The 24,923-nt window shown below is 42.1% G+C and overlaps 3 pseudogenes; all 3 read right to left on the bottom strand.

Moving 5' to 3' along the window:
- Nucleotides 1-1,482: 1,482 nt before the first annotated feature.
- LOC145067693 (senescence-specific cysteine protease SAG39 pseudogene) lies at nucleotides 1,483-2,443 on the bottom strand (annotated as a pseudogene).
- Nucleotides 2,444-5,976: 3,533 nt separating this feature from the next.
- LOC145068323 (senescence-specific cysteine protease SAG39-like) lies at nucleotides 5,977-7,123 on the bottom strand (annotated as a pseudogene).
- Nucleotides 7,124-22,239: 15,116 nt separating this feature from the next.
- Nucleotides 22,240-23,428, bottom strand: LOC145068325 (senescence-specific cysteine protease SAG39-like; annotated as a pseudogene).
- Nucleotides 23,429-24,923: the final 1,495 nt, after the last annotated feature.

Genomic DNA, 24,923 nt, shown 5'->3' with positions numbered 1-24,923 from the left:
CTAAAACCCTAAAATTCAACGAAAGTAAACAGGGGGCAGTACGCGGGGCGTACTCCGGCTAACCAGAATCGGGGGACTCGATCCCCTACGCGACGCGTACTGGGATTACGCCCAACATAAGTCCCAGTTTCCCATTCTCAAAAGTTTTGGTCTGAATCGATTAAGACAACGGTTCATATCACAGATCTAGGTACTCTACTGCCTCCTAAACCATAAATTCGAAACCTTTAGACCTTTGCATGGCTAAGAAAGTTATAACTTCTTCCAACCTCTTATCTCCTTTCTTCATTAAGACCAAAACCCATGCATGACTCCATAATGACAACCAAGTTTGGATTCTTAAGCATCTACAACACATCCAAAGTTGAAATGGGATAGATCAAGGCTTATGGGGACCATTTACTCAAAAAGTCTCCATCTTGGGACAAAACCCTAAGAAATTGGACCATGAAACACAAAACCAAAATGAAGAGGAAAGTTCTGAGATTTTTACCTCCAAGTGATGTTCCCACCCTTGCAAAGCTCAGATCCAAAGTTTGCACTCCAAGACTAGCTTCCACAATGATCCTCTTTTCTTCTTCACAAACACACAAAGGAACTTCCAAGCTCAAAAGCACACACACAGGTTAAGAATGAAGGGTAGCTCTCTCTTAGGGTTTCACTCTCTGAAATGGTAGCTGAGGATAAGGCCATCACATTCCTTATAAAGGGCTCAAGCCACAATTAGGGTTTTGCATCTGGGCCGGTTACGCCCGACGTAACCTTGGTACGCCCAGCGTACCCAACCGGGTCCGCGTCCAACTTAAGCGCATGAGTACGCGCAGTGTACTCTTCAGTACGTCCAGCGTACTCATTTTCCATACACTTCTTTTAAGAGCTAAACTTGACAACTTAGAAAGGAAGAAGGGTTAAATATGTGTACTTGAATTTCAGGATGTTACAATTCTGCCCCACTAGAACCAGACTTCGCCCTCGAAGTCTTATGCCGTAAACAACCCCGGATGCTGCTCCAGCATCTCTGACTCCGGCTCCCAAGTCAGCTTGGACCCTCTCCGATGTTGCCACTGGACCTAGACCAGGGGCACCTCCTTGTTCCTCAGAACCTTGATCTTTCGATCCACAATCACGATTGGCCTCTCAACATAATTCAGGATCCCATCCACCTGAATGTCCTCTAGCGGTAAAACTACCGTCTCGTCAGAAATACACTTCCTCAACTGAGACACGTGGAAGGTATCATGTATCTGGCTCAACCGCAGGTACCTCCAAACGGTATGCTACCCTGCCCACCCTAGCGGTCACCCTGAAATGACCAATGTACCGGGGTCCTAGCTTGCCCCTCTTCCGAAATCGTATCACTCCCTTCCAAGGAGATACCTTCAGGAGTACGAAGTCTCCCACCTAGAACTAGAGCACGGACCATCTCCTATCCACATAACTCTTCTAGCGACTATGAGCTGTTAATAACCTATGTCTGACCTACTATATATGCTCTACACTCACTCCATAACCAAACGCAATAACACCATCGTCTAGTTCAGTACCACATTCTCCTGTAAACACCCCGCTAGAGTAGAACTGGAAGTCGGACCCACTAGCATCAATGGCCACAGAAATAGGCTGACTAGCTACAACTTTCAAAAGTGCACTTTCATTATTAGCAGGAACATCTTCATGACCCGTAATCGCTGTAGCATGGTTAGATTCCTCGTTGCTGTTGCAGGTGCCATCGACTCCTTTGTACGGGTAGTTGCTCTCTGTAGTAAGGCCTTTATTGTTTAGGATGAAATCAAAGGCGTCGTCCATAAGACCGCCCTCACATCCCTGATCCTGACCACTGTGTCGCAGTCCACAAGCTCTTGTTCGGATAGAGAGACCAATTTACCTGTTTTCAGTTGGGTTATTCCTTCCATAGTTTCCACAGCTGAAAACGCCCAGCAACACCCTACAAACATATATGATGTGATATCGAGTTTAATTAAATATGGTCTTGTTAACAAACATAACTTAATTACTACTTGGACTACGTCTCAAGTGTTACTGCGCCTTTCATTCTCCAGTCCATTGATGATGGAACTGTTGTCACATTTTCATACCTGAAAGCAGAGGTCGATGGGGAACATTCGTGTGCCTTGAATCGGTTCCTTGTGCTCGTGAACCCTTGGTTTGTAAGGTGTGCAAACTCATTGACTGCTAGTTTGTAAGCTTTGTTCATGAGACTGTTGGATGACTCTATGTACCGAACATTCTCTTGAAAAATCTTTGAACGTTGTTCTTTCTCATCAGCATCCTTGTACACGTGTCCATAACGAGCCATCCATTGTTCGTGGCTCTCATAGCTGGAAGTTTCAGGGAGCAACCTTGATGTAGTGTGTGAAAGCAAAGTAGCAGTGAAGAAGAATAATACCAAAAAACTCAGGGTTGTCTGGTTTGTTGATGTCATAGTTCTGGTAGAGATAAGAAAAAATGGATGTGAATGATTTGGAATAATTTCTTTGCCCGGCTTTATATTGAAACGCATGGTTTCGTCATTGTTTAGGAAATATATCACCTTTCGTGGAAGATAAGATGTTCAGTTGATATATATTAATCAAAAATATGAGGAAAACACACATGTTACGTTGTTTAGATTTATGATTGATGCCACTAATTTATTTGGATTTTCCTTTTGGACTATACTCCTATTGACTAAAATTGTTGTGTGCTAATTTGTTTTCTTAACACAAGCATGGGTAGGTTATGTAAAAGCTGAACATAGCTTGGCCATTATTTTGGTATGTAGTTGTGTCCTATATTAAGGAAATTCTCTAAGGGTCTTATATGTACAAGATATTTTTTTATTTCTAATTTTTTTTAAATTGTCTGGGCTTTAGATGTTCAAAACCCAGATATGCATGCCTTTATTCTATTTGTCTCCGTCTTGATTTATGTTAACTTTACCCACACATTCAATGCTTCTGATGAATACTATGCAGTAAAAGAATTTGATTGGTTGTACGCAATATCAATCTCATCACAACATACATTGCAATTGCAAGGAGCTTGTTATATATAATATATAATGATCCCTTCAACAAGACTTGCAGGATTCCCAAAACGATCAAGAAAAATAATATTACAGAATTTTAATTTTTCCCTAATGCGTGAATGCTTCTTCATGGCCACATTTCACAAAAAATGAGTGATGCCCGATGTGATGTCTGAATTTTCCCTGAAGTCGGTTGTCACGACATGATACTCCGATACTCATTTGACAAAACCTCCCCAAAAATGAGAATCGAAACGAATAGTGTGCACTAACAATGACCTTGTGCGAACTATCCCTTTCCAAGCTCATTTTCCACAATATTACTGTAGCAAACTTGTCCACATGCCCACCAAATTAAAATGGTAAAGAAAAAAAGCAAGTTTACCATGTTAAAAAAGGGAAATCATGAAAATATGTTTGAAAAGGTGCAAAATGTGCTAAAGGGAAATCATTGAAAATCAAATTTGAAAAAGTACATTTAAAAACTATTCATTTAGCCATTTTTATAATTTCAATCATAATAACTATTTCATCATTTCTTTTCAACGTTAAATGTAACTTTAGATTTGATGTTATTATTATCTATTATTATTGTTTGTTAATTTAAAAAAATTTTCATCGGAAGATTTTCTCAAAATGTGGATTATTCAACCCCCTTGTTTGTTTTTGGGTGAAAAACTAAAGTTCTATTAGTGGAAGTATGTGTCCTCGACCTTTTATAAGCTTTATTACGCTATTCTTTTATTTAACTCGCATCGGGTGTGAGATATGTGAAAAACCAAAGTCTCTAAACCATTTCATTAGGAGTCGCCTCATGAAACAAACAAACACAATAGTTATTCTTTATATATACAAAAAACCTTGGTTTTCCGATTAACCAAGGGGTCTAAGGGTGACCAATAATTAAAATGTTATGTCGGTCACCGTTTGGTACTAGACTCCTCGGCTTTGAACTTCACCTTCGCCTAAAACAATGATTGATTATGAGTGATCCAGATGGAAATCATGTTAACTTCTAAATATATCCATCCAATGTTGTCGTATTAAAAACGTTGATAGAGAACGTGGGAACATAATTGAATGATACTAGCAATGTCGTCATTTTCATGGCAACACAAATCTTTAACGGTATATATGAGGAAATTCTAATACACGACCATCAAATCAGTTTTTTCTAAGAGAAGTGTAACCGACATGATTTAGGTGTAATACTCATTGTTAGTCGGGTCCCAGCAGAAGTAGTAGAGGTATTATACAACTGTTGATTTCCCTTAACATCTCAAGAAATAAGGTCTCAGATTTCTCGAGAATCTACATGGTAGCCGTATTCGGTTTAGGATCATTTTATTTTATAAAATATAGCTGTTAGATTATACCGTAGATCGAATGTATGACGATCAACTTGATTTTTATGCTCTCACGATCATAATGTGTAGTAGGAGTCTACGACATGTTTCGTCAGTATGATAAAAAAAACATTGAACCCAATACTATGTGTGTAAAATATTTCTTGTCGGGAATCATAGTTTAGGCTCCCAAGATTGAGATAAATGATGAGGAGGTGTCGATCATGGCTGCTTGAAAAGGTTAAAAATAAAGGTCAACGGTTGTTGATGCCAAGAAGGATGTAAGGGGAAAGAGATCAAAATTAGGAGAGACGAATTGACTTTGATACTATTAGAGGTGATCCTTACCCTAATATGCATGGAATTATTTGGTTGAATCTAATGCCAAAGTTCGAAAAATTTTTGCATTTTCTAATGTGCGATGTTTTTTTATTTCGTTTTATTGTATGTAGATTTTCTTATTTTCAGATGCATTTATTTCTTTTTTGATAAACTTAGAAAATATAAATAAAAATGAAGTATTATGTGGCATTTAGGAGTCCTTAGTTATAAATAACAGTTTCCAGACTATTAAAAAGTTTTTAGTTTATTTACAAAACTATGCAAGGTTTGATTATCAAGAATGTTTAGATGCGGTAACCTCAATGATTCCAACAACAATTATGATTTCATGGTGTACTCCCTTACATCGAAGGTTTATTTAAATTCCATTAAGAGTGTCGTTTGTTGTGGCTTTTCAATTTTGGACTTTCAATTTAACGGTTGGTGTTGTGTGGTTACCCTTTAGCTTTCGATCAATTGGTTTATTACAATCTTTATCTACTAGTCAATACAATAAAAATTTGTTCTCAAGAACAACATGATTTCTTTCATTAATAATAATATATTAACAACTACGTTGTACAAAAGAAACTATATATAAAACGGCAATACATGGGCCAAAACGTAGGATTATAAATACACATAACATAAATACACGCAATTTCTTTTCTTTTTATTATAAATACATAAATGTTAATAGTTTTCTTAAAAATAACATGTGTGGTTTCATAGCTTCTTCCATCTAGCCAATAAATTGCATAGCTCTCAAAGCAACTTCACCGGTACTTCCATATGCAGCTTAGCACCCAAAAAAAATTGTTTCAAGTGGTTCTCAAGGAAAGTTGGTGTTTTGATTGGCATGACTTGGATTTGACTCCGGTCTCACATCTATCTGGATTCTCATTCCCTGATTTGTGATGTCCTTCATTTTGGATTATTTGGAATATTGCACTTTAATCTGCTACCAACTTATGGTAAACTTTGTTATTTGGTCAAAAGTATTTCTTGTTCATTTGACCCTTGGTTTGATCAAAAAAGAATTCACTCGTTTCAACATGTTTTGCTTGGGTGATTATTTGTCCGAAATTTTCTATACTCGGAGAAGAATATGCATATACGAAAATACATTCACGCTCACAATTTCTCTTATGAATAATATATATAGTTGCATCCTTACAAATGTTTAATTTTTGGGATACATTTTGTAATTTACATGTTTCCTTGTAATAACATAACTGTAAATACACTTAATTTACAATAATTACTCTTGATGTTACACAATTATGCAGTCGGGTAGGAAACCATCATGGCAATGCCACAAAGTCCTTCTTGCGCATCAACATCTCTTTGCATCATTATGTACCCCTCTTGACCCCAACTTGTTCCCCAAGAGTTCTTCACCAGCCAATATTTAGTTCCGTCTGCACTCGCTCCATAACCAACCGCAGTAACACCATGGTCTAGTTCAGTACCACATTCTCCTGTAAACACCCCGCTAGAGTAGAATTGGAAGTCGGACCCACTAGCATCAATGGCCACAGAAATAGGCTGACTAGCTACAGCTTTCAAAAGTGCACTTTCACTATTAGCAGGAACATCTTCATGACCCGTAATCGCTGCAGCATGGTTAGATTCCTCGTTGCTGTTGCAGGTGCCATCGACTCCTTTGTACGGGTAGTTGCTCTCTGTAGTAAGGCCTTTATTGTTTAGGATGAAATCAAAGGCGTCGTCCATAAGACCGCCCTCACATCCCTGATCCTGACCACTGGTGTCGCAGTCCACGAGCTCTTGTTCGGATAGAGACACCAATTTACCTGTTTTCAGTTGGGTTATTCCTTCCATAGCTGCCACAGCTGAAAACGCCCAGCAACACCCTACAAACATATATGATGCGATATCGAGTTTAATTAAATATGGTCTTGTTAACAAACATAACTTAATTACTACTTGGACTACGTCTCAAGTTTGAAAATCCCGGTAGTAGTTTTTGCTTACCACATTGGCCTTGGTCTTTAACAGGTGTTACTGCTCTTTTCTTTCTCTAGTCCACTGATGATGGAACTGCTGTCACATTTTCATACCTGAAAGCAGAGGTCGATGGGGAACATTCGTGTGCCTTGAATCGGTTCCTTGTGCTCGTGAACTCTTGGTTTGTAAGGTCTGCAAACTCATTGACTGCTAGTTTGTAAGCTTTGTTCATGACACTGTTGGATGACTCTATGTACCGAACATTCTCTTGAAAAATCTTTGAACGTTGTTCTTTCTCATCAGCATCCTTGTACACGCGTCCATAACGAGCCATCCATTGTTCGTGGCTCTCATAGCTAGAAGTTTCAGGGAGCAGCCTAGATGTAGTGTGTGAAAGCAAAGTAGCAAAGAAGAAGATTAATACCAAAAAACTCAGGGCTGTCTGGTTTGTTGATGTCATAGTTCTGGTAGAGATAAGAAAAAATGGATGTGAATGATTTGGAAAAATTTCTTTGCCCACAGGTCGGCTTTATATAGAAACGCATGGTTTCGTCATTTTTTGGGAAACGAAATATATATTTCACCGTTCGTGGAAGATAAGATGTTCAGTTGATATATATTAATCAAAAATATGAGGAAAACACACATGTTACGTTGTTTAGATTTATGATTGATGCCACTAATTTACTTGGATTTTCCTTTTGGACTATACTCCTAATGACTAAAATTGTTGTGTGCTAATTTGTTTTCTTAACGTAGGCATAGGTAGGTTATGTAAAAGCTTAACATAGCTTGACCATTATTTTGGAATGTAGTTGTGTCCTATACGAAGGAAATTCTGTAAGGGAAATCGTGTTAAAAAAGGGAAATCGTGAAAATATGTTTGAAAAGGTACAAAATGTGCTAAAGGGAAATCATTGAAAATCAAAATTGAAAAAGTACATTTAAAAACTATTCATTTTGCCGTTTTTATAATTTTGTAATGACCGAAAAAATCCAAACATTTAAAAGATACAGCCGTTGTAGCTGCCGCGGCAGCTGTCTCTTTGAGAGCTGCATAGCGCTCATCAAAATACTCCACCATGGCGGTCTTGATCGACCCAAACAGTTCCGGCAATTCAGCCCGGAACAACATAGCAATCTCATCACGCAGGATCTCACGAATCCTCGCATCCAACTCGCATGTGCTCATCTGACCAATAACCTTGGGCGGTACTGACCCGCCCGGAACTCCCTCTCCTGCTCCCGATCCTGACCCGGATCCACTCCCAGCATGCCTCGGAATCTCCATACTGAAAAACACCACAAAATCTCAGATTCTTCCCACTATCCCGGGAACCAACTCTCAATCCAACCCTAGAGGTCATGGTTTCCCTGATACGCGTATGGGTCCTGTGCTTTCAGTAGTACGGGTGTAACAGCCCGGATTCCCAAGTATTATTCATTTATTTATTTTTGATAATTTGTGAGGAGACTCAGCGAGTTGGAGCCTAGACTCGCCGAGTATGATCGCGGATTTGGGCGCGGGTTCACATCTGGACTCGGCGAGTCCAAGGAATGGACTCGGCGAGTCCACGCTGTTTAATGAAACCCTAATTTCCCGGCCTTGAGCCCTATTTAAAGGACCTTAAACCCCTTCATTGCGGCTACCTTCGACCTTGAGAGCACCAGAGCAGCTGAGAGTTCTTGTGAGTGAGATAAGAGGCCATTATTCACCATTTTTGTGTGTATTTGCAAGAAAGGAAGAGGAAGGCCAAACTAGGAGAGTTGGGGAGCTTGGATCTACTCCCATTTCGGCAGAAGAGGCTATTTGAGGTAACATTCAGAGCTTATACTCGTGTTTTTCTTGATATGGTCAAATCTAGGGTTTCTTCATGCCTTGTTTGCCTTGTGTTTAGAGTATGAGAGGTCCCATGGGTATATGGTACCTAGATCTGGACCTTAGAAGGTCTAGAGAGTCCCAAATGCCATGCTTTATGCCTTTCCTTTTGAGTTGGAGACTTAGGTTACCATTTTAGAGGTCATTTCTTCAAAAGAAGCCTTGTAGGCGTTGCATGGTAGCCAAGATTGAGACTTTACGTGATGAATGTGCTTGGGAGGGCGAGATCTATGAGTTGTTGGAGTGGATCTGACCTCAAAAGCGAGATTGAGTTGATACATGGCATGAACTCGCCGAGTCCAAAGAACAAACTCGGCGAGTAGCATGAAGATTGTCCTTAACCACTCAGCGAGTGGTCTTGCCGAGTTAAGGGTTGACTCAGTGAGTCAGGGAGAGTTAGAGAGGGCTGACAGGTGGACTGAGTCGAGCTGAACTCGCCGAGTTGTTCTTGAGACTTCGCGAGTTGAGTCGTGGTGGCCCCGCGATTCATGCCAGGTGGAACTCGTCGAGTCAGGGAAGTACTCGACGTGTCAAAAGAGGACCCTAGGGAGTCAGTGAACACGTATAGACTCGCGGAGTCGCTCTAGTGCACTCGCCGAGTCCGGTTAAAGTTGACCGTTGACCGTTGACCAGAGTTGACCAGTGTTGACTTGATAGGGGTAGTCAACCCTAGTTGAGAAAGTGTTAATTAGAGATATATTGTGTTATAGGAGGATTATAGCTCGGAGGAATGAGCGCGAGAGATTTTTGGGATTTGCGAGTTATCGAGATACGCGAGGTGAGTCTTCTCACTATACTTTACCTTGAGTAGGTAATCAGAGTTATGTGACAGAGTATTTGTATGTTATATGTATGTTATGTGTTGTACTGCATTATTTCTACGTGATTTGTGTTGTGCATGTTTATATAGTTGGAACCGGAAGGTTCCCAGAGTTAGAACCAGTGGGTTCATAGAGTAGGGTCTACGGACCCACAGAGTTATAGCCTCGAGTGGCTAATACGTGTTATGTGTGGTATTTTGGGGAACTCACTAAGCTTTGTGCTTACAGTGTTAGTGTTGTTTGTTTCAGGTACTAGCGATGACCGTGGGAAGGGGGCGGCTTGATCTGTACACACGCATGGAATTTTTATGATATGTGATCTTGGGATTTTTGTATGATATGGATTGGAGTCTTAAAACATTGATGTTTTTATGAAAATTAAATGAAAATGTTTTTATATTATGCGGAAAATTATTTTGAAATTCACGGTGTTACAAGTTGGTATCAGAGCCTTGGTTTGAGGGATTCGAGTACACCTTCAGGCGTATTTGAACTCAAATTGAGGATTTGAGAAGTATTTTCAAAAAGAGTAAAAGATTTTTGGAAAAACGCAGAGTAGATTTGTGTGTACGATCAGTCCGCGCCCGAACGGTGATTTCCCAAAATACCCTCATATTATGTGATATTAATATTGATATGATGTATTCTCATGCTAGAGTAGGCTAGGTACTCCTATTAGGACTAGAGTGGCCTGATATGTGATGCCTTAGCCTAGGGAGAGGTGAGCTGTTATGAGATGCTTGAGAGTGAGTAGGTAGCAGCGAGGGGCTTATGAGAGATTTGTTAGAGAGTGGATTGTGCATGATAGAGTACTTGGAATTTGGGATCCGAAGAGGAGGACTTGGGGTGTATTCTGATACGGTGCGGACAGTAGTATTGGGCCCGTACTACTGAAAGTACCGGAGCGGTGTACAGCCCAAGTAAGAATCTTTGGAATACCAAGGATCAAGGAGGGAAGAGTTATCGAGTGTGAGTATGCTGGAATGGATTCTAATTTATCATATGTTGTATTTAAGAGGTAGATCATGGTGAGGACACGTCTGATGCCTGAGAGCAGTGAGACCAGTGATGAGGAGATCCGCCGGATCATCCATGAGGAGGTGGCTGCGTCCATCAGGGCAGAGATACCAGAGATGTTCGGGTCTATTAAGACCACGCTGATTGAGACCTTTGACGAGCGTTATGCCGCTCTATCTGAGGCTGCTGTTGTAGCGGCCACCGCAGCTATTGCTGCAGCGAGGCCGCGGGGTGGTGATGCATTGCTGTTCCGAGAGTTCAGCAACACAAAACCACAAGAGTTCGATGGGACCCAGGACCCGGTGGCGGCTATGAGATGGATTTCTGATATAGAGGGGTGTTTCTTCACTTGCTCAACTCCTGAGCATTTGAAGGTTCGGTTCGCGCTGAACTAGCTTCGCTTGGGAGCGAAGGACTGGTGGAAGTTTGTGACGGCGCACTTTACGCCTGCTGAGCTTGCGGCAGTGACCTGGGAGAGGTTCACTGCCATGTTCCGAGATGAGTACGTCCCCTAGGTGGAGAGGGAGCGTTTGGCCCAGGAGTTTCAGCCCCGCAAGCAGGGTACTGAGTCTATTACGGTGATTACCAGGATGTTCCATGAGAGGGCGATGTTCTGCCCTGAGCACGTGTCCACGGAACAGGCACGTATGAGCCGATATTTGAGTATCTTGAGGCGAGACATTCGGGAGTTCGCGGCGAACTCCTCGTACCGGAAGAGGGAGATTGAGCTAGATATTTGCCGAGCTTCAGGCAAATACCCGGAAGAGGGAGATTGAGCTAGAGACTCAGGCCAGGGAGGAGGCGGAGTCTCAGGGGAGGGATCGGCGACCGGCACAGTCTCAGCCGGCAGCCAAGCGGGCTAAGCCCGCTGATCCCAAACCAGGGAGCCAGAAGGGCCGCACTTGTGGGAAGTGTGGCAAGGGACATGATGGAGTCTGTAGAGCGGGATCTTGCTACAAGTGTGGCAAGGAGGGGCACATGGCCAAGGACTGCCCCAAGGGGTTTGCGGTGTGTTTCCACTGCAACCAGACCGGACACCGGAAGGCAGAGTGTCCGCAATTGCGAGGATCATCTCAGGGAGCACCTCAGGGATCTGCCCCTGCCGCCATCAGAGCTACCCAAGAGTCGGCCAGTGAAAGCCGAGGCGACGAGGGCACGAGGGAGAGCTTTTCAGCTGACCGCGGAGGAGGTCCGCGCAGCGCCCGATGTCGTGGCTGGTATGTATTCTTTCGTGTATTTATTTTGATGTTGAGATATTATGCTTATATTATGTTATGCGTAGGTACTTTTCTTGTGAATTGTGTACCTGCCTTGGTGTTATTTGACTTGGGTGCGAGTCGGACTTTTGTATCTTTGGCTTTTAGTCAGCATATCAGTGTTAGTCGTAAGGCGTTGAGTCGGCCTCTGAGAGTTTCCATAGCTGATGAGAGGGTGATATATGCCACGGAGGTTCTCCGAGGGTGCGTAGTCGAGATTTTCGGAGTTGAGTTCCCGATTGATCTGGTTCCTATTGCGATGGGTGATGTCTGTGTCATTGTGGGCATGGACTGGTTGAGCAGATTCGGTGCGGTTATCGACTACGAGCGACAGCTGGTGACCATACGAGACCCTAGTGGGGGAGTTCTTTCGGTGTACGGCGATGGTACACGTTCAGGATCAGCGTTTTGTTCGGCCGCTAGGGCGAGGCAGTGTCTACAGCAGGGCTGTAAGGGTTTTATGGCGTATGTGATGGATACGCGGGTGGATTCCGAGAGGCCGAGTTCAGTTGAGGAGGTTCCGGTGGTGCGTGAGTTTCCGGATATATTTCCCGAGGAGTTGCCGGGTGTGCCTCCTGTGAGGCAAGTAGAGTTCAGTATCGATTTGGTTCTGGGGGCCGCGCCTATCGCTAAGGTGCCTTATCGCCTTGCACCTCCAAAGATGCAAGAGTTATCCTCGCAACTTTAGGAGCTGCTGGGGAAGGGGTTTATTCGGCCGAGCAGCTCGCCGTGGGGAGCGCCTATCCTGTTCGTCAAGAAGAAGGATGGTTCACACCGGATGTGCATTGATTACCGGGAGTTGAACAAGCTGACGGTCAAGAACCGTTACCCGTTGCCGAGGATCGACGATTTGTTCGATCAGTTGCAGGGAGCATCTTGGTTCTCCAAGATCGACTTGAGGTCTGGATATCATCAGGTGAGGGTGCGGGATGAGGACGTCCAGAAGACAGCGTTCAGGACGCGTTATGGGCATTACGAGTTTGTGGTGATGCCTTTCGGGCTCACCAATGCCCCAGCAGTGTTCATGGATCTCATGAACCGAGTGTGTAGGCCGATGCTGGATCGGTCGGTGATTGTGTTTATCGACGACATTCTGGTATATTCGAGATCTAGAGAGCAGCATGAGGAGCATTTGAGAGAGGTTCTCGGAGTTCTGAGATCGGAGAGGCTTTATGCCAAATTCTCTAAGTGTGATTTCTGGTTGCGGGAGGTCCAGTTCTTGGGACATCTTGTTAACCAGGAAGGGATATTGGTCGATCCGGCCAAGGTTGAGGCGGTGATGAGTTGGGAGGTGCCGAGGTCACCCTCCGAGATCAGGAGTTTCCTAGGGTTGGCAGGGTATTATCGGAGATTTATCAAGGATTTCTGTAAGATCGCAGTGCCACTCACCAGATTGACCCGGAAGGGTGTTGCTTTTTCATGGGGCCCCGAGCAGCAGGCCTCCTTTGAGACACTTCGCCAAAGGTTGTGTGAAGCCCCGGTGTTAGCCCTCCCGGAAGGGATGGAGGACTTTGTGGTATACTGTGATGCATCGATTTTGGGGTTGGGAGCGGTGCCGATGCAGAGAGGGCATGTGATAGCATATGCATCGAGGCAGCTGAAGCCTCATGAGCCGAGATATCCCACCCATGATCTAGCATTGGGGGCAGTGGTGTTCGCCCTCAAGATTTTGCGTCACTACTTGTATGGGGTTCGGTATACGATATACACGGACCATAAGAGGTTGAAGTATTTGGATCAGCCCAACCTAAATATGCGTCAGACAAGGTGGTTGGATGTGGTCAAGGATTATGATTGTGAGATCCTGTACCACCCAGGCAAGGCTAATGTGGTAGCCGATGCATTGAGCCGCAGGGCGGAGAGCACCCCGCTGCGGGATGTATGTTTGAGATTGACCGTCATAGCTCCAGTGTTGGACGCATTCGTGGGGCACAGGCCGAGGCTGTGCAACCTGAGATGCAGAAGAGGGAACGGGTTGTTCGTTTGATTTCAGAGTTCGTTACCGATGGTCGGGGGCTTATGACATTTCAGGGGCGTATCTGGGTACCGTTTGTGGGAGGAACGTGTACCATTTTGATGGAGGAGGCTCATCGGTCGAAATTTTCGATCCATCCGGGGGCCACTAAGATGTATTTGGATCTGAGAAAGGAGTATTGGTGGCCCTGTATGAAGAGGGATGTCGTGTGGTTTGTTGAGAGGTGCTTGACCTGCCGTAGGGTTAAGGCCGAGCACCAGAGGCCGCATGGTAAGTTGCAGCCATTGGAGGTTCTCGAATGGAAGTGGGAACAGATCACTATGGATTTCATCACCAAATTGCCAAGGACTGCCAGAGGAGTTGATGCAATTTGGGTGATTGTGGACAGATTGACGAAGAGCGCTCACTTCTTTGCTATCAGCGAGAGTTCTTCAGCAGAGAAATTGGCAGAGGTGTATGTGAGGGAAGTGGTATCTCGGCATGGGGTGCCGATCTCGATTGTTTCAGACCGTAATGTGCGCTTCACTTCCAGATTCTGGAAGAAGTTTCATGAGGAGTTGGATACTAGACTGCATTTTAGTACCGCATATCATCCCCAGACAAACGGTTAGAGTGAGCGGACGATTCAGACGCTCGAGGACATGCTCCGGGCATGTGTGTTGGATTTCGGGGGTAGCTGGGATGCATATTTGCCCTTGGCAGAGTTTTCCTACAACAACAGCCATCATTCGAGCATTGGTATGCCACCCTTTGAGTTGTTGTATGGGAGGAGGTGTCGGACCCCCATTTGTTAGGAAGAGGTTGGACAGTGGGTGATGGGCAGTATAGAGATCGTGCTTCAGACGATAGAGCAGATCCAGCAGGTCAGACAGAGGTTGTTGACCGCTCAGAGTCGTCAGAAGAGTTATGCAGACAGATGTCGGTCCGAGCTTGAGTTTCAGGTCGGCGACCTTGTACTCCTGAAGGTCTCTCCTTGGAAAGGAGTGATTCGATTCAGGAAGAGAGGCAAGTTGGGGCCCCGATAGATTGGTCACTTCCGAGTGACCGCGAGGGTAGGCCGGGTAGCGTATCGTTTGGATTTGCCAGCAGAGTTGGGGCAGATTCACGACACTTTTCATGTGTCACAGCTGAGGAAGTGTATACCCGATGAGTCGGCAGTGGTTCCATTAGAGGATATTCAGGTGGATGCGAGTCTGAATTATGCTAAGAGACCAGTGGCCATCAGAGATCGGAAAATCAAGGTTCTGAGGAACAAGGAGGTACCCCTGGTTTTGGTTCAGTGGCAGCATTGGAAGGGGTCCGAGATGACTTGGGAACCGGAGCATGAGATGCGTGAGCAGCATCTAGAGTTATTTGCAGAGCGAGACTTCGAGGGCGAAGTCCAGTTCTAGTGGTGGAGAATTGTAACAGCCCGGATTCCCAAGTATTATTCATTTATTTATTTTTGATAATTTGTGAGGAGACTCGGCGAGTTAGAGCCTAGACTCGCCGAGTATGATTGCGGATTTGGACGCGGGTTCGCGTCTGGACTCGGCGAGTCCGCGCTGTTTAATGAAACCCTAATTTCCCAGCCTTGAGCCCTATTTAAAGGACCTTAAACCCCTTCATTGGGGCTACCTTCGACCTTGAGAGCACCAGAGCAGCTGAGAGTTCTTGTGAGTGAGATAAGAGGCCATTATTCACCATTTTTGTGTGTATTTGCAAGAAAGGAAGAGGAAGGCCAAACTAGGAGAGTTGGGGAGCTTGGATCTACTCCCATTTCGGCAGAAGAGGCTATTTGAGGTAACATTCGGAGCTTATACTCGTGTTTTTCTTGATATGGTCAAATCTAGGGTTTCTTCATGCCTTGTTTGCCTTGTGTTTGGAGTATGAGAGGTCCCATGGGGATATGGTACCTAGATCTGGACCTTAGAAGGTCCAGAGAGTCCCAAATGCCATGATTTATGCCTTTCCTTTTGAGTTGGAGACTTAGGTTACCATTTTAGAGGTCATTTCTTCAAAAGAAGCCTTGTAGGCGTTGCATGGTAGCCAAGATTGAGACTTTACGTGATGAATGTGCTTGGGAGGGCCAGATCTATGAGTTGTTGGAGCGGATCTGACCTCAGAAGCGAGATTGAGTTGATGCATGGCATGGACTCGCTGAGTCCGAAGAACAGACTCGGCGAGTAGCATGAAACGAGTGGTCTTGCCGAGTTAAGGGTTGACTCAGTGAGTCAGGGAGAGTTAGAGAGGGCTGACAGGTGGACTGAGTCGAGCTGAACTCGCCGAGTTGTTCTTGAGACTCGGCGAGTTGAGTCGTGGTGGTCCCGCGATTCATGCCAGGTGGAACTCGTCGAGTCAGGGAAGTACTCGACGTGTCAAAAGAGGACCCTAGGGAGTCAGTGAACACGTATAGACTCGCCGAGTCGCTCTAGTGCACTCGCCGAGTCCGGTTAAAGTTGACCGTTGACCGTTGACCAGAGTTGACCAGTGTTGACTCGATAGGGGTAGTCAACCCTAGTTGAGAAAGTGTTAATTAGAGATATATTATGTTATAGGAGGATTATAGCTCGGAGGATCGAGCGCGAGAGATTTTTGGGATTTGCGAGTTATCGAGATACGCGAGGTGAGTCTTCTCACTATACTTTACCTTGAGTAGGTAATCAGAGTTATGTGACAGACTATTTGTATGCTATATGTATGTTATGTGTTGTACTGCATTATTTCTATGTGATTTATGTTGTGCATGTTTATAGAGTTGGAACCGGAAGGTTCCCAGAGTTAGAACCAGTGGGTTCACAGAGTAGGGTCTACGGACCCACAGAGTTATAGCCACGAGTGGCTAATACGTGTTATGTGTGGTATTTTAGGAAACTCACTAAGCTTTGTGCTTACAGTGTTAGTGTTGTTTGTTTCAGGTACTAGTGATGACCGTGGGAAGGTGCCGGCTTTATCTGTACACACGCATGGAATTTTTATGATATGTGATCTTGGGATTTTTGTATGATATGGATTGGAGTCTTAAAACATTGATGTTTTTATGAAAATTAAATGAAAATGTTTTTATATTATGCGAAAAATTATTTTGAAATTCACGGTGTTACAACGGGCCCATACTACCTTCCACACCTACCCATATTTGTATGAAGTACTACCACAACACCCTAGTGAAAACATGCATAACAAACGCTCAACCCTCACTACTAGAGGAACACTGGAAATCTCACACAAGGAAACCCTAGGCTAACATGCATCATAAATCAGGCAACATTATCATGAAATCCTGAAGATCCCTAGCCTAGCACTAGCATGCTGTTCTATCAAAGCTCAAAAATAAATATCATGTATGGTAATTTTGGGGTTACTTACTGGCTCCGGCTGATCATACCTCCGCGCCCTCCTTTATTCATTTTGAAAACCATTTTAAATTCTCTTTTGAAAACTCTCCTTGATTTGAGACTGGAGTCACACGAGTGTTCCTCCAATTCACTCAAACCAAGGCTCTGATACCAACTTGTAACGACCGAAAAATTCCAACCAATTTAAACTTTTCAAAAACAACCTGATTTCATTAAATTATTACAAAAAGGTTTTCAATACAATTTATTTAGAGTATTCCCAAAATCACATCACAACATAAACATGAGGAGCGGTACGATCACGCCTTCGCCTTGCCACGGTCTCCTGAAGAACCTGAAAAACATTAAACCACAACTGTAAGCCCGAAAGCTTAGTGAGATATCCCCAAAATACCAACCACAAATACCAAAAACGCATAATATGCCATATCATAACCGATCACAGAACAACCATGCACTTCGGGTCTACTATGTGACTGGTCCGCCGCACCGGCCAACAGTCCACCTGGTCCACCCTCCGAGTCTAGCCATATACATCGAGTCTGCAATGTGATTGGTCTGCCCGCACCGGGCCTTCAATCCACCTGGTCCACTCTCTGAGTCTACAGTATAACTGGTCCGCCCGCACCGGGCCTTCAGTCGGCCTGGTCCACTCTCCGAGCCTCGGCACGTCTGGTCCGCCCTCTTAGGGCCTACAGCTTATCCGGACCGCTCGCTGAGCCTTCGGGACAATCGGTCCGCCCTGGGTATCCTGGCCTATAGCACAAAGCAGGACCCGCCTCAACCCAACTCTAGTCCAAACAACCATGTGCACATAACCATACAATCATATAAGAATTCACAGTCAACAAGCTGATCAAACAGATCACATAACATATCATCATCCTAACCAGGATACCGACCTAACCGGTCACTAGCATAGCATCACCCTACATATCAGGGAACCGACATTAACCAGGTCTCTAACATATACCATCATAGCTACCAGGATGCAAACATATCAAAGCAATAACATAACAACAAATACCCGGATCAATCCGATAAAGGGCCGGCCTTGGTGCCTTAGACCCTGTTGATATAGTGAGGATAACTCACCTCGCACTGCCGAAACTCTGAACTGAGGAAGCAGATTCTCGAATCACCGACTCACCGAAAATCCCGAACTAGCCAACATAGCACAAATAAACATTAGGCCAAGCACAATACTCTTCTAAGGGTAAATTGACCATTTTACCCCTACCTCAATCCGACCCAACACTAGGTAAGCTCCCAAGCCCACCAATGGCCCAAAGTCCAGAAGTCCAAAACAAAACCAATTATTGGCCCAATTTACTAAATTGGGCCCACCTCACCCAATGGGCCTAAACTCATGATCCATAACAACCAATGGGCCCAAAAGACTCTATCCAAAATGTCCATCCACGGCCCAAAATCCAGCAACTCAAATAACAGTCCAAACCCTAAGGCCCAAAATGAAAACCCAACAGAGGGAGTACGCTGGGCGTACCCTCCTTGGTACGCTGGGCGTACACGCTGATTCGCAACAGGGGATCGGGGCATTGACTCGCTACGCGGGGCGTAACTTCCTACTCATTAAGTCCTTATAGTTTCTTAATGGCTTAAGCTCTTAAGCCCAAACTTCAGATCCCTAGGCCAAACATGCCTAAGATTCGTAAAGTCTCAAACTTTATCACTTGGGACGTCCAAAAGCTCTTAATATAAGGTCTTAATCCAATAAGACCTATATATCTCACACATGGAACAACTACAGCCCTTAGGACCTCATTTTCTCACTCAAGACCTCTCCAAAGGTCTGAAAGGACAGATAATCTCGGCCAACACCAAGCATGAATCAAGATGAGAACTTTGGGACAAGAAAGATGCTAAAACTTCACAACACTTAGATCTATGCAAAATAGATGGCAAGCAAGAAGCTTTATACCTCAAATAAGCTCCAAAGGATGATATCTCTTCAGATCTACAAGCTCCAATCGATCCTTTCCTTCCTTGACAACTTCTCCTTTCTTCTTCTAGCTTTTCTTTTGCCAAAATGAGCTTCCAAGGCCAAACACACCCAACAATGGAGGGAATACAGGTTTCTAGGGTTTCTGAGGTTAAGGGTGAGCTTAAGGAGGCTAGGGTATGCACCAACATGTTCCTTATATAGTGGCTGACCCTAAATTTAGGGTTTTAGAACTCTGAGAGTACGCTGGGCGTACCTCTAGCACGTTGGGCGTACTCTGCCTTGCACCCGCGTCCATGCACGCCTTACGCTGGGCGTACTCGGCGAGTTCCCAATTTCATAATTGCCCACACATTCAATGCATTTGAAGATTACTATGTAGTAAAAGAATTTGATTGGTTGTACGCAATATCAGTCTCATCACAACATACATTGCAATTGCAAGGAGCTTGTTATATATAATATATAATGATCCCTTCGACAAGACTTGTAGGATTCCCAAAACGATCAAGAAAAATAATATTTCAGAATTTTAATTTGTCCCTAATGCGTGAATGCTTCTTCACGGCCACATTTCACAAAAAAATGAGTGATGCCCGATGTGATGTCTGAATTTTCCCTAAAGTCGGTTGTCACGACATGATACTCCGATACTCATTTGACAAAACCTCCTCAAAAATGACAATCAAAACGAATAGTGTGCACCAACAATGACCTTGTGCGAACTATCCCTTTCCAAGCTCATTTTCCACAATATTACTATAGCAAACTTGTCCACATGCCCACCAAATTAAAATGGAGGAGAAAAAAGCTAGTTTACCATGTTAACAAAGGGAAATCGTGAATATATGTTTGAAAAGGTACAAAATGTGCTAAAGGGAAATCATTGAAAATCAAATTTGAAAAAGTATATTTAAAAACTATTCATTTTGCCATTTTTATGATTTCAATCATAATAATTATTTCATCAATTATTTTCAATGTTAAATGTAACTTTTGATTTTATGTTATTAATTTATATTATTATTGTTTGTTAATTTAAAAACTTTTTCATCGGAAAATTTTCTCAAAGTGTGGATTATTCAACCCCCGTGTTTGTTTGTGGGTGAAGAACTAAAGTTTTATTGGTGGAAATTTCTGTCCTCCACCATTTATAAGCTTTATTACCCAATTCTTTTTTCTTTAACTCCCATCGGGTGTGAGATATGTGAAAAACCAAAGTCTCTAAACCATTTCATTAGGAGTCGCCTTACGAAACAAACAAACACAACAGTTATTCTTTATATATACAAAAAAAAACCTAGGTTTTGCGATAAACGAAGGTGGCTAAGGGTGACCAATAATTAAAGTGTTATGTCGGTCACCGTTTGGTACTAGACTCCTGGGCTTTCAACTTCACATTCGCCTAAAACCATGATTGATTATGAGTGATCCAAATGGAAATCATATTAATTTCTAAATATATCCATCCAATGTTGTCGTATTAAAAACGTTGATAGAGAACGTGGGAACATAATTGAATGATACTAGCAATGTTGTCATTTTCATGGCAACACAAATCTTTAACGGTATATATGAGGAAATTCTAATACACGACCATCAAATCACTTTTTTCTAAGAGAAGTGTAAATGACATGATTTAGGTGTAATACTCATTGTTAGTCGGGTCCCAGTAGAGGTAGTAGAGGTATTATACAACTGTTGATTTCCCTTAACATCTCAAGAAATAAGGTCTCAGATTTCTTGAGAATCTACATGGTAGCCGTATTCGGTTTAGGATCATTTTATTTTATAAAATATAGTTGTTAGATTATACCGTAGATCGAATGTTTGATGATCAACACGATTTTTATGCTCTCACGATCATAATGTGTAGTAGGAGTTTACGACATGTTTCGTCAGTATGATAAAAAAAACATTGAACCCAATACTATGTGTGTAAAATATTTCTTGTTGGGAATCATAGTTTAGGCTCCCAAGATTGAGAAAAATGATGAGGAGGTGTCGATCATGGCTGCTTGAAAAGGTTAAAAATAAAGGTTAACGGTTGTTGATGCCAAGAAGGATGTAAGGGGAAAGAGATCAAAATTAGGAGAGACGAATTGAGTTTGATACCATTAGAGGTGATCCAAAACCCTAATATGCATGGAATTATTTTGTTGAATCTAATGCCAGAGTTCCAAAAATGTGTTGCATTTTCTATTGTGCGGTTTTTTTGTATTGCGTTTTTTTGTATTTCAGATGCATTTATTTCTTTTGTGATAAATTTAGAAAATATAAACAAAAATGAAGTATTATGTGGCATTTAGGAGTCCTTAGTTATAGATAAAATTTTCCAGACTATTAACAAGTTTTTAGTTTATTTACAAAACTATGCAAGGTTTGATTATCAAGACTGTTTAGATGCGGTAACCTTAATGATTCCAATGACAATTACGATTTCTTGGTGTACTCCCTTACGTCGAAGGTTTATTTAAATTCCATTAAGAGTGTCGTTTGTTGTGGCTTTTCAGTTTTGGACTTCCAATTTAACGGTTGGTGTAGTGTGGTTTTTCTTTAGCTTTCGATCAATTGGTTTATTACAATCTTTTATCTACTAGTCAATATAATAAAAATTTGTTCTCAAAAACAACATGATTTCTTTTATTAATAATAATATATTAACAACTACGTTGTACAAAAGAAACTATATATAAAACGGCCATACATGGGCCAAAACGTAGGATTATAAATACACATAACATAAATACACGCAATTTCTTTTCTTTTTATTATAAATACATAAATGTTAATAGTTTTCTTAAAACTAACATGTGTGGTTTCATAGCTTCTTCCATCTAGCCAATAAATTGCATAGCTCTCAAAGCAACTTCATTGGTACTTCCATATGCAGCTTAGCACCCAAAAAAAATGTTTCAAGTGGTTCTCAAGGAAAGTTGGTGTTTTGATTGGCATGACTTGGATTTGACTCGGGTCTCACATCTATGTGGCCTGCAGATTCTCATTCCCTTATTTGTGATGTCCTTCATTTTGGATTATTTGGAAGTTTGCACTTGAATCTGCTACCAACATATGGTAAGCTTTGTTATTTAGTCAAAAGTATTTCTTGTTCATTTTACCCTTCCATCGATCAAAAAAGAATTCACTCGTTTCAACATGTTTTGCTTGGGTGATTGTTTGTCCGAAATTTGCTATACTCGGAGAAGAATATGCATATACGAAAATACATTCACGGTCATAATTTCTCTTATGAATAATATATATAGTTGCATCCTTACAAATATTTAATTTTTGGGATACATTTTGTAATTTACATGTTTCCTTGTAATAACATAACTGTAAATACACTTAATTTACAATAATTACTCTTGATGTTACCCAATTATGCAGTCGGGTAGGAAGCCATCATGGCAATGCCACAAAGGCCTTCTTGCGCATCAACATCTCTTTGCATCATTATGGTAAACCTGTTCCCCAAGAGTTCTTCACCAGCCAATATTTAGTTCCGTCTGCACTCGCTCCATAACCAACCGCAGTAACACCATGGTCTAGTTCAGTACCACATTCTCCTGTAAACACCCCGCTAGAGTAGAATTGGAAGTCGGACCCACTAGCATCAATGGCCACAGAAATAGGCTGACTAGCTACAGCTTTCAAAAGTGCACTTTCACTATTAGCAGGAACATCTTCATGACCCGTAATCGCTGCAGCATGGTTAGATTCCTCGTTGGTATTGCAGGTGCCATCGACTCCTTTGTACGGGTAGTTGCTCTCTGTAGTAAGGCCTTTATTGTTTAGGATGAAATCAAAGGTGTCGTCCATAAGACCGCCCTCACATCCCTAATCCTGACCACTGGTGTCGCAGTCCACGAGCTCTTGTTCGGATAGAGACACCAATTTACCTGTTTTCAGTTGGGTTATTCCTTCCATAGCTGCCACAGCTGAAAACGCCCAGCAACACCCTACAAACATATATGATGCGATATCGAGTTTAATTAAATATGGTCTTGTTAACAAACATAACTTAATTACTACTTGGACTATGTCTCAAGTTTGAAAATCCCGGTAGTAGTTTTTGCTTACCACATTGGCCTTGGTCTTTAACAGGTGTTACTGCTCCTTTCTTTCTCCAGTCCATTGATGATGGAACTGCTGTCACATTTTCATACCTGAAAGCAGAGGTCGATGGGGAACATTCGTGTGCCTATAATCGGTTCCTTGTGCTCGTGAACTCTTGGTTTGTAAGGTCTGCAAACTCATTGACTGCTAGTTTGTAAGCTTTGTTCATGACACTGTTGGATGACTCTATGTACCGAACATTCTCTTGAAAAATCTTTGAACGTTGTTCTTTCTCATCAGCATCCTTGTACACGCGTCCATAACGAGCCATCCATTGTTCGTGGCTCTCATAGCTGGAAGTTTCAGGGAGCAACCTAGATGTAGTGTGTGAAAGCAAAGTAGCAGAGAAGAAGATTAATACCAAAAAACTCAGGGCTGTCTGGTTTGTTGATGTCATAGTTCTGGTAGAGATAAGAAAAAATGGATGTGAATGAATTGGAATAATTTCTTTGCCCACAGGTCGGCTTTATATGAAACGCATGGTTTCGTCATTTTTTGGGAAACGAAATATATATTTCACCGTTCGTGGAAGATAAGATGTTCAGTTGATATATATTAATCAAAAATATGAGGAAAACACACATGTTAGTTGTTTAGATTTATGATTGATGCCACTAATTTACTTGGATTTTCCTTTTGGACTATACTCCTAATGACTAAAATTGTGGTGTGCTAATTTGTTTTCTTAACATAGGCATAGGTAGGTTATGTAAAAGTGTAACATAGCTTGACCATTATTTTGGAATGTAGTTGTGTCCTATACGAAAGAAATTCTCTAAGGGTATGATACGTACAATATATTTTTTATTTCTAACTTCTTTTTATTGTCTGGCTTTTAGATGTTCATAACGCAGATATGAATGCCTTTATTCGATTTGTCTCCCTCTTGGTTTATGTTAATTTTACTAGGGCAGTAAAAAAATTTGATTGGTTGTACGCAATATCAATCTCATCACAACATAAATTGCAATTGCAAGGAGCTTGTTATATATAATATATATTGATCCCTTGAACAAGATTTGCAGTATCCCCAAAACGATAAAGAAAAATAATATTTCAAAATTTTAAATTGGCCCTAATGCATGAATGCTTCTTTGCGGTCACTTTTCACAATCAATGAGTGATGTCCGACGTCTGAATTTTCCTCATAAGTTGGTTGTCACAACATGATACTCCAATACTCATTTGACAAAACCTCCCCTAAAATGAGAATCAAAATGCGTAGTGTGCACCAACAATTATCTTGTGCGACCTCTCCCTTTCCAATCTCATTTGTGTGAATGCAAGGATTTGCATGGCGAAGGTTTGATAGCTCAACCATTGAGTGAACTTAAGATCCATGATTTCTAATAATAGAGATCCAGTCAAGTCTGGTAAACCATTCTTGTCTCGGAATAGAGAAAATCAACAAGGTTCTCACAATGGAATAATAATAAGTATGAACAATGTAACGTAATTCAAGAAAAAGAAGAATGTAAGAGAGAATGATTGACCGGAGGATTCTTGATTAGAGGGAAAAGGATGTGCACACATCTCTATCTTGATACACAGATGACAACTCCTTAAATAGTCAAGGGATGACTAAAAGACAAATCAGATAATGTGCGCATGGACTAAGAGACTTCTGAAGATCAACAGACTGACACCGCCCTTGATGTTGATCTTTTCTCTTGTACTATACTAGAAAACAATAATAATAATAATACAAAATAGTACTTGCAACAATTAATGCATTACAGACACAAAATGTTTCTAAACAATCATAGATCTCTGGCTGTTCTTCACTTCGGAACATGTTCACTTCAGTCTCAATCTTCATCTCGGAAGTCTTCATATCGGATTGCATAAGGATCACTTTTCTATGTTCCAACAATCTCACCTTAAGTGAAATT

The sequence above is a fragment of the Lactuca serriola genome, chromosome 8 (genome assembly GCF_051521515.1).
Source record: "Lactuca serriola cultivar US96UC23 chromosome 8, Lser_US96UC23_V15, whole genome shotgun sequence".
NCBI lineage: Eukaryota > Viridiplantae > Streptophyta > Magnoliopsida > Asterales > Asteraceae > Lactuca > Lactuca serriola.
This window is presented reverse-complemented; position numbering and strand designations above follow the sequence as displayed.